The 9,190-nt window shown below is 29.9% G+C and overlaps 1 pseudogene across 1 annotated transcript; it reads right to left on the reverse strand.

Annotated features, from left to right (window-relative positions):
* Nucleotides 1–327: 327 nt before the first annotated feature.
* Nucleotides 328–8,656, reverse strand: LOC145124722 (GDSL esterase/lipase At5g45950-like; annotated as a pseudogene). Its single transcript, XR_013715692.1, has 5 exons — nt 8,299–8,656; nt 8,020–8,150; nt 2,235–2,467; nt 1,751–1,997; nt 328–786 (listed from the first exon to the last, which is right to left on the reverse strand). The product of XR_013715692.1 is annotated as a GDSL esterase/lipase At5g45950-like (transcript).
* Nucleotides 8,657–9,190: the final 534 nt, after the last annotated feature.

The raw sequence follows: 9,190 nt of genomic DNA on the forward strand, positions 1-9,190 counted from the left end.
ATTGATGTTTAGGTTCTCATCGCCATGTTCATCAATAAATCGCCATTAAGGTTTTATCTAATGCCATGATGTTTGATATTTGGCCATTGATGGATAAGTCGATGTTGATTATTATATTCAATATGTATTTTCTTCAGTAGTTGATGTACTTTCATTACAATTACAACAAATATAGTAATTAAGTATCAAAATAGTGTTTGTCATCATCTAAATCATAATATTTCTTTACAAATGTTGTCATATAGATTTCATGATAATACTCTTAAAAGAAGTACATGATATCTAAGAGATTCATGCAACATCTTATTTTTCACAAAATACCAAAAATCACATAAAAACAATTATACATTTATTCAAACACAAAACTAAAATCATACATTTGCTAGGGCTTAGTGTCCACTTATAAGATACAAGAAAACTTATTTAACAATGAATGAAAGAGAACATAATGGAACTTAGATAATTAACATGTGGTACTACATTAATAAAGTACTAAAACCGAATTGAAAATGATGTAGCAATGATCTTGGAAATCATGTTCTTTCCTCGTGTCCAATGACGTAAACGCGTAACAGTGACATATGAACATATACGGTGCTAATTAAAGACTTGCGATTATAGATTTTACAGCCTCGTCTGCGATGATGTAATACATGTTTTCTGTAAAATGAACGGCATCCCAATAAATGTATTTCGAATGATTCGTACATGTATTCAGCCCCTTTAAACTTGTCCCGAACTCTGTTAATCCATCTCCACAACAACCTTTTTCAGTTTCAGTAAAACCTGTCAATTTCATTTTGACCAAAAACATTTTTCAAAAATTTCTCATGATTCTATGTACTGAACTTAATAAATAATAAATCCAATTAATAAATAATAAATCCAAGATGATTTTACATGTCATTTTTTTTATACTTAATGATTTTTAAATATAAATTTACTTTTACTTAGAAATCGTGTAATGTTTTCTATTCAAACATTATTAAAAATTAGTTGTTATTATTATACTCTAATCTAGATATTATAGGAAAATTTTATATGTATCCCTTATATTGCTTTGTGTACCACACTTTGTGAGTAGAATAACATGTTTACCTATGATTTGATAATTTATATGAATTAGGGAAGATACGTTATAATAATAGCCATATTATATTGTGTCTTAAGATTAAATATATAATCTATTTGCATTTAATAAAGTTCTATATATGAACACTCTTTATTATTTAGTTGTAATTAACAATATTTTTTCCGATAATAATAATTTATTGGTAAACCATTTTTTCTATTTGTAACTATCTAATTATATAAAGACTATATGTAACTTTACGTCTCAAAATAATCTATGACAAACCAATGAAGGTAACTTCATTCGGCTTATCCTTTCAATCATTAGTTATCGTGTTTGGCTTTTCCTTTTGAATTGAATTGGCGAGAATTTATATAAAAGGGCACCGTGCCTCGAAAGGAGTTAGCTAGAAACAGACAAAAAAAAAATATGTCGTAAACACTAAAAATGTGTTCCATTTTGTCAATGTTGAAGTTTATAGTTTATAAACTTTTGGAACATCAAATTCAAACTATTGAAAATTCCACGATGAACGTAATTTTGTTTATTATTACTACGTCTCGATCGTAGAAACAAGTCCAACTAAGTTCTCTCGTGTATTTTCTCGACAAAAAATGAAAGTCTTCATGCATGTTTCAGAGAGCATGAATCTTTGCAGATGTAGAAATAGGCACTTACCATATTTTAATGGGTTTTGTAAGGTGTTTTGAATGACACCATAAATGTCAACGAAGACACTTCTCATCCGTAATGTTGCTTCGAGTGATGACAACTTTGCTTTCAACAAAAAGTTGAAAGAGAGAGCCACTTGGTTCATATTTTCATCGCATTTAACACTATTCTTTAATGTCTTTATCATAGGCATACATCCAAATGGCTCCATCCCAACAACCGCCAATCTCCTTACTCCTAATAAATGCATTTCCTATAATTTTATTATACAGAAGAAAACCCTATAAGTGTTACACAAACTAATAAGCATGTAATTTGATATGACTCATGTACATGGTATGTCGTAATATTTTCCTAAAACATCATATCATGAATCTGAATCTCCATTTTACTTGTAACTATCTAAAAAAATTAATCAATTAGTGTCGATCACTTAAATTTTCCTTCCCTTTAATCAAATGTTAAAAATAGAAAGAGATTGATGTTTTACCTTTATTGAAGTTTCCATGCAATTGATCAAGAAACGTTGGTATTGCGCGATGGTAAACCTATGGGATCGAGTAGATCAATGTAGTAATTTTGTAAAAAGTCATTTGTACCTGTGCTCAAAATGAACACAGCATTACCCACAATCCTATGACAAGTTTCTTCTCCAACAAGCTTCCCTAAACGAATCTTATACTCCTTAAAGTACTCCAATTGCTTTCGAAGAGATATAACATTCTACATGGAGAAAATAAAATGATCAGTTTTAACATCAATCCATTAATTTTTCTATGGAAATGGTAATTATAATTTAATTTCAATGTCTTCTCAATATTGTAACAAAGTTTTAATAATCTTGAATCAACTTAAAATCATGATTAAACTATTAGCAACTTATAACTGATGACTTATATGAACTTAGTAGTTTGTTCACACATGATTTGTACTTGATTTCTTAAAATAAAGATATGTGTGTTCGATTTCAGCATGAATATGCAACCAACCTTAGTGTGAACTTTAGGGGTAAACCGCATTATTTTTATAGCCTAGATGCTACTTGCCTACTTATATATGATATAAAACTATTTATTTCTTTGCCTCCTTATATATATATATATATATATATATATATATATATATATATATATATATATATATATATATATATATATATATATATATATATATATATATATATATATATATATATATATATAGGGGACGGTTCACTTCAGATTAAAAAAAAAATAGAGATTTTGAGATTTAAACTCAGCCACATATTTCTCATTTGCCGCTCTAATACTCCAGCGTACCGGCAGCAACGAGATATGCCTAATCATAAATGATTATATGGCAGAGAGGTATAATCATATAGGATTATACATATATGTTTGTTCACAGATTGAGTAATCATAAATTATTATAACAGTTGGTGGCAGAGGAGGCGGTGGTGACAGATGTGGCGGTGGTATAAGTAACGGAGGTGACAGTGGTGGGGTCGGCTGGTGTCAGAGGTAGTGGTAATGGTCGTGGCGGTGGCGGTTATGATGGTGGGGATGGTGGCGGGAGAGAAAGGAACGGGTGGCGCTGTATAATCATTTATGATTATACCAGGTTTGCCGCGCCGGTACGCCGGAGGGTTAGGACGGTAGATGTGAAATACGTGGCTGAGGTTGAATTTCAAGATCTCTATTTTATTTTTAATTTCAATAGAACATATCTCTCTCTCTCTCTCTCTCTCTATATATATATATATATATATATATATATATATATATATATATATATATATATATATATATATATTGTTGACTTTACCGATTATTTTGATTTACTTTTATGTCTACAATAGTTGATTGCTTTTGTGTTACTTCACACCGATTATTTTCTTTCATATGGACATAGATGATAAAAGATGTTTGTGATTCATAAATTGTTCGGTTGAGATAAAAAAAAAAGTTCCAAATGAATAAATACACAGAGGTCCATTATCCTTTATATTTTATTTGCCATAAACATTTATATTAAATGTATGTATTTGTAATATCATCTTTTCAAATAAATCGCCGTGCTGATTCGGTTCGACAAATATTTTTTTGCTTGTAAGTTATTTATTTTAAGATTTAATCAAATAAGTTAATTATATCCACAAAAATTATTGATAGTTGACATATTAAAATATTAGTAGAATTTCTTCAAATTACCTTAAATAAAAATATATAATTAAACTATTAACAAATATATGTTATAAAAAATAATAATGTCCTCGTCATTAATTATTAAACAATAGTTTTTATATTAAAAATATAAAACATTATAATATTTTAATTATATAATAATATTGTAAATAGATGGTAAGATTAAGATATATATTAAACTATATCATATTAATCGTTTTTACTAACATGTTGTAAATTTAAAAATATTTTTTATTTTTTTTATTTATCATTAATTTTAACAATTGCATTATTTAATTCATTTAGACAATTAAACATCTATACATCATGATTTCTATTTGGGGTTTGTAAAAAATAAAAGAAAGCACAAATTTATTTATTTATTTATTATTTTTAATTATTGTTATGATTAATTATTATAAATATAACTAATTTTACCATCTTTCAATTTTGATAGTGATTATTATATCAAATATTAATCCTTTTTTTCAAGATAACATGATATATTTTCTAAATTTATGTTTTTGTTATTTTGATTTATAAATATTACTTTTCGTGTCTTATGCGTTGTCTATTTTTGATTTTTAAACTTTTGATTTTATAACTTTTACCTTAAATATTTAATATTTGTATTTGTCTTATAAATTACTTGATGAAACTTATAACAATAAAAATACATTTTAAACACAATCCATTCATATATTTTGCATCAAATATTATATATAAAAATATATTTCAGGTCAAAGTTGGAAAATAAAAATTCCAAAAGTCAAAACTAGACAATAAATATGAGACGGAGGAGTAAAAAATAATTGTTTTAGAGATTTTCATTAGTATAAGAGCATACGGTGTGAGTCTCGCGTTTCTCATTATTGCTTACGTGGAGGCTGAAAACGGCGTCACGACGAGGTGCACAACGCCCCCCCCCCCCCCTATCTCGTTGTGGCTTTTCTCGTTGCCGTCTCCACCCGATGAAACGAGAAAAAATCGAACGTTAACCATTTGAAACCGTTTGAATACGGTTATTTTAATAAAAAAAAACTTTAAAAATAATTATTTTTTTCCTATATAAATACCTATTATATCTAAACAATTTTTTAAACACATAACTTCTCTCTTTCTCTCTATAAATCTCAATTATCTTCAAAAAAAAATTATGGATCCTTTCGACTCATCCGATGATTCCGATGACGATATATTCTTCAGGATGATGTATCAGTATTATAGTAACGAGCTACTACAACCAGACCCAGCCCCGCTACTAACAAGACGTGCGATGTTAAACAAAAATCGTGAGGAAGGACACGAGCATCTATATCGCGATTACTTTGCGGATAATTGTGTATACGGGTCGAAGGACTTCAAAATAAGATTTCGTTTGAGTATGAATGTGTTCCTACGGATCGCCAACGCCTTGGAAAGCCGGTATCGCTTCTTTACTATACTTTTATACAAAAAAAAATCTAGTACATGTTTCTTTGATTTTACAACATATACAATATATTTTTAAACTGTAGTTAATATATATTTAGGTATGAATTTTTCCAATTGAGATATGATGCTAGAGGTAGACGAAGGTTTACAACTTTGCAGAAATGTGCTGCGGCCATTCGTTTGATGGCTATGGGGGAGGTACCCGACACCATAGACGACTATATGAGAATGTCCGAAAGAACCGCAAGAGAGAGTGTGTATACATTGTCAAGGGGTGTTGTTGAAACATTTGGAGACATGTATTTGCGGAAACCTTCGTTGCATGATTTGCAAGAATTGTATGCGGCGCATAAAGAACGCCATGGGTTTCCCGGAATGATCGGAAGCATTGATTGCACACACTGGAAATGGAAAAATTGTCCGGTAGCATGGAAAGGGCAATACGCAAGTGGTCATCACGGATCACCTTCGTTGGTTTTAGAGGCTGTTGCTTCTCAAGATTTATGGATTTGGCATGCATTTTTTGGGGTTGCGGGTTCCAACAACGACGTCAACGTTCTTGATCAGTCGCCAATATTCGACGATCTTTTGAATGGAAAGGCCCCGGATGCTCATTTCACGGTGAATGGAAAAGAATACAAATATGGATATTACCTTACAGATGAAATATATCCTCAGTATTCTACATTCGTGAAGGCATTCTGCTACCCGGTTGAAGAACGAGACAAATTTTTTTAAGAGAAGACAAGAAGGAGCACGTAAGGATGTGGAACATGCTTTTGGAGTGCTGAAGGCGAAGTGGCATATAGTTGAACATGCAGTACGACCATTGGATTTAGAAACTCTACGATATATCATGTATGCATGTATCATAATACATAACATGGTAGTAGAAGATAAAGGGCGAAATATAGCACACTATATCCCAACGGAGCCCAGACACGTTCATTTTCAACCTGGAACAACAGAGTATTTGCATCGAGTTGTTGACATTCAGGACGCAAATAAACACAGACAACTTCGAGAGGACTTGGCGGATTATATCTTCTATGGTAACAATAACGATAACGAATAGCGTTGTATTTTTTTTTTTTTTTTTGGAATTTGGATGTTATGTGTAGTTTAATTTCTATGTTAATTTTAATCTTTAAAAATTGTTTTTTATTGTATGTTATTTATAATTTTTAAACATTATGTTTTATTTATTATGTTATATTTAAAAAATATTTGTCTAAATTAAAAAAAATCGAAAAAATAAATAAAAAATAAATTATAAAATGGAAAAAAGTTGGTGTTATAACAAGATGCAACATGGTGACCATTTCCCCACTTGGTGTTTATTGTTGATTCTCTCATAAAAAAAAATATTTATATTTTTATCCGATGCTTACAAATTGTTCTTATATTAATGAGTAAATTACAGGAGTAGTCCTTATGGTTTAGGGTAATTTGCGTGTTTGATCCCTAACTTATTTTTTTAATTCGGAAGGTCCCTACTGTTTGTTTTTGTTATTCGTTTGGTCTCTGTCTTACCTAAAAAGACTATTTTGCTATTGATTTTTTGATTTATTTAAATAAACACACCTCCAATCTCACCTCCCTCACCCTATCTTACCTACCCCACCTTTTTTCCCTATTTAAATAATAGTCTTTTTAGGTAAGATAAGGACCCAACGTGTAACAAAAACAAACAGAAGGGACCAAATGCATAACAAAAACAAACTGTATGGACCTTCCGAGTTAAAAAAATAAATTAGAGACCAAACACGCAAATTACCCCAAACCATAGGGACCATTTGTGTAATTTACTCTATATTAATACAATATTTATAATTTTTAAAATAACCTAACCATATACATACTTTTAGGAAAATAAAATTTACCATTCGTGTTCCATTCTTTTTCTTTAACATAAGGAGATTGTTATATGCATCTTAGCTTAGAAAAATTTGCCAGATGTGAAATTATTAAAATTACAATCAAGTTTTGGATTTAATAAATGCAAAATCGATATTATTAAATATAACTAGATTTGATATGTTACAACTAGCTTATAAGCTAATCTATTTTTCAAGCATTTAGATGTCATTTTTAATAAACATATAAATTAATCTTAGAACTAACATTTCTATTAGCTTATTAAGTTTTTTTAATTCTTAAAAATATACCTTTTATCAATTATACAATAAAAAACTGAATCTTTAAAATATCCTTTGTCATTTACATATTTTACCGTAATCTACCAAATAACCTTAGTAAAAGAAAGCGCCACTTTAGCACATTTCCGTGTTAATTTAATATGCATGAGTGGGCGTGTATCAATTGATTTTTGTAAAGCTCTGTAATTAACGAGTAGAAAAATTATTTTAATCTGACCAAATTTGCGTCAGATCGAGTTGGTGACCCACAAGAATTTTGGTCCATTTTTTTTTTTTTTTGAAAATTTTAATAAGTTACATAGAAATATAAACTTACATCATTAAAAATATAACCTTAACTTTAATAAACTAATTTAGAAGATTTCATATGCGTTAATTTATATATACTCTGAGTAACTTTGAGCATGGCCATCTGACCATATTTTATATAACTTCTTAAAATAAAAACTATAGCAAAAATATATCCATAAATAAATGGAACGTCCACGCCTAGGTTTATATTTCGAAGCATGTCACTTACAGTGACCTTTGCAGTGAAATCATCATAACCAGAACCACCTGATGCAAAACTAACACCATGCAACAGGTCTACTTCCATCAGGTTTCGATCCAAATACGCTTTGATTATGTTTCTGTAACCTAAAGCCTCAGCTGCAATCACACAAACAAACAACAAAGCATGATATTCAGCAAATGTACCTACAGTAGAAGGTACCTTCAGCAAGCATCAATGCATGGTGAAATGGCGATTTAACGTGTGCTACAAGTATTCATACATGAAAATTATATTAAAAGTTACCAATGAAATCAGTGCATAGTCTGCCATTGGTGAACCTTCCCGTTGGAAGGGAATGACTAAAATCTTTCCCGTAAGGCAGGAAGTTGCCTTTATGCCATGTGTTTGGAAGATTGTTGTTGTTACCAGGATCGACACTTGAATCACCGAAAACCAGAATGGATGTAACATTGTACTTGGCTGCAAGAACCCTAAGCTTCTGAGTACTCCCCATAGCACGTGCATTGCATGTGACCACAGCCTGGAACAAGAACATCACTATTATTACTAGGTTAAGTGTCACCCATGTTATATGTTTCATTTTCAGTTGTTAAGAAGAAAACAAAGGATTGGAAAAATATTGTGACCGAGATGTGTTCAATGTAGCTATGTCACCATGGTTTTTATAGACATGCCATTTAATATAGGTAGGTTTGGGTATTAAGTAGTAGTCCCTGTCAAAATAAAGCTACGTTTATGATCAACATTATATTTTATCTTAAAACTTAAACATGAAATCGCGGGACCAAGTGAGCTAGGTCATGAGTTGTTTTATAATTAAGCGTATTAATGATATTTTAGAATTAGAAGGACGCACAAATGAGAGCCGGCGAACTATTTTACATATTAGAAATTCAACTCGAATTATTAAATGGTTTACAAAAGAATTAATAGCTCATCTGGTAGTAACAATCATCGCGCAATATATATATATATATATATATATATATATATATATATATATATATATATATATATATACACTAGTCGAATGCCCGCATTCTGCGCAGAAACACCCATATAGTTGAAATCTTTATAAATATATGTTTTTTAAATATAACAATAACGTTGTTAAATTTGATATAATAATTCGTATACTAAGTTGATATAATGTATTGATTATTATGAATTAATA

The sequence above is a fragment of the Lactuca virosa genome, chromosome 7, assembly GCF_052849685.1.
Source record: "Lactuca virosa cultivar CGN04683 chromosome 7, Lactuca_virosa_CGN04683_v6, whole genome shotgun sequence".
Classification (NCBI taxonomy): domain Eukaryota; kingdom Viridiplantae; phylum Streptophyta; class Magnoliopsida; order Asterales; family Asteraceae; genus Lactuca; species Lactuca virosa.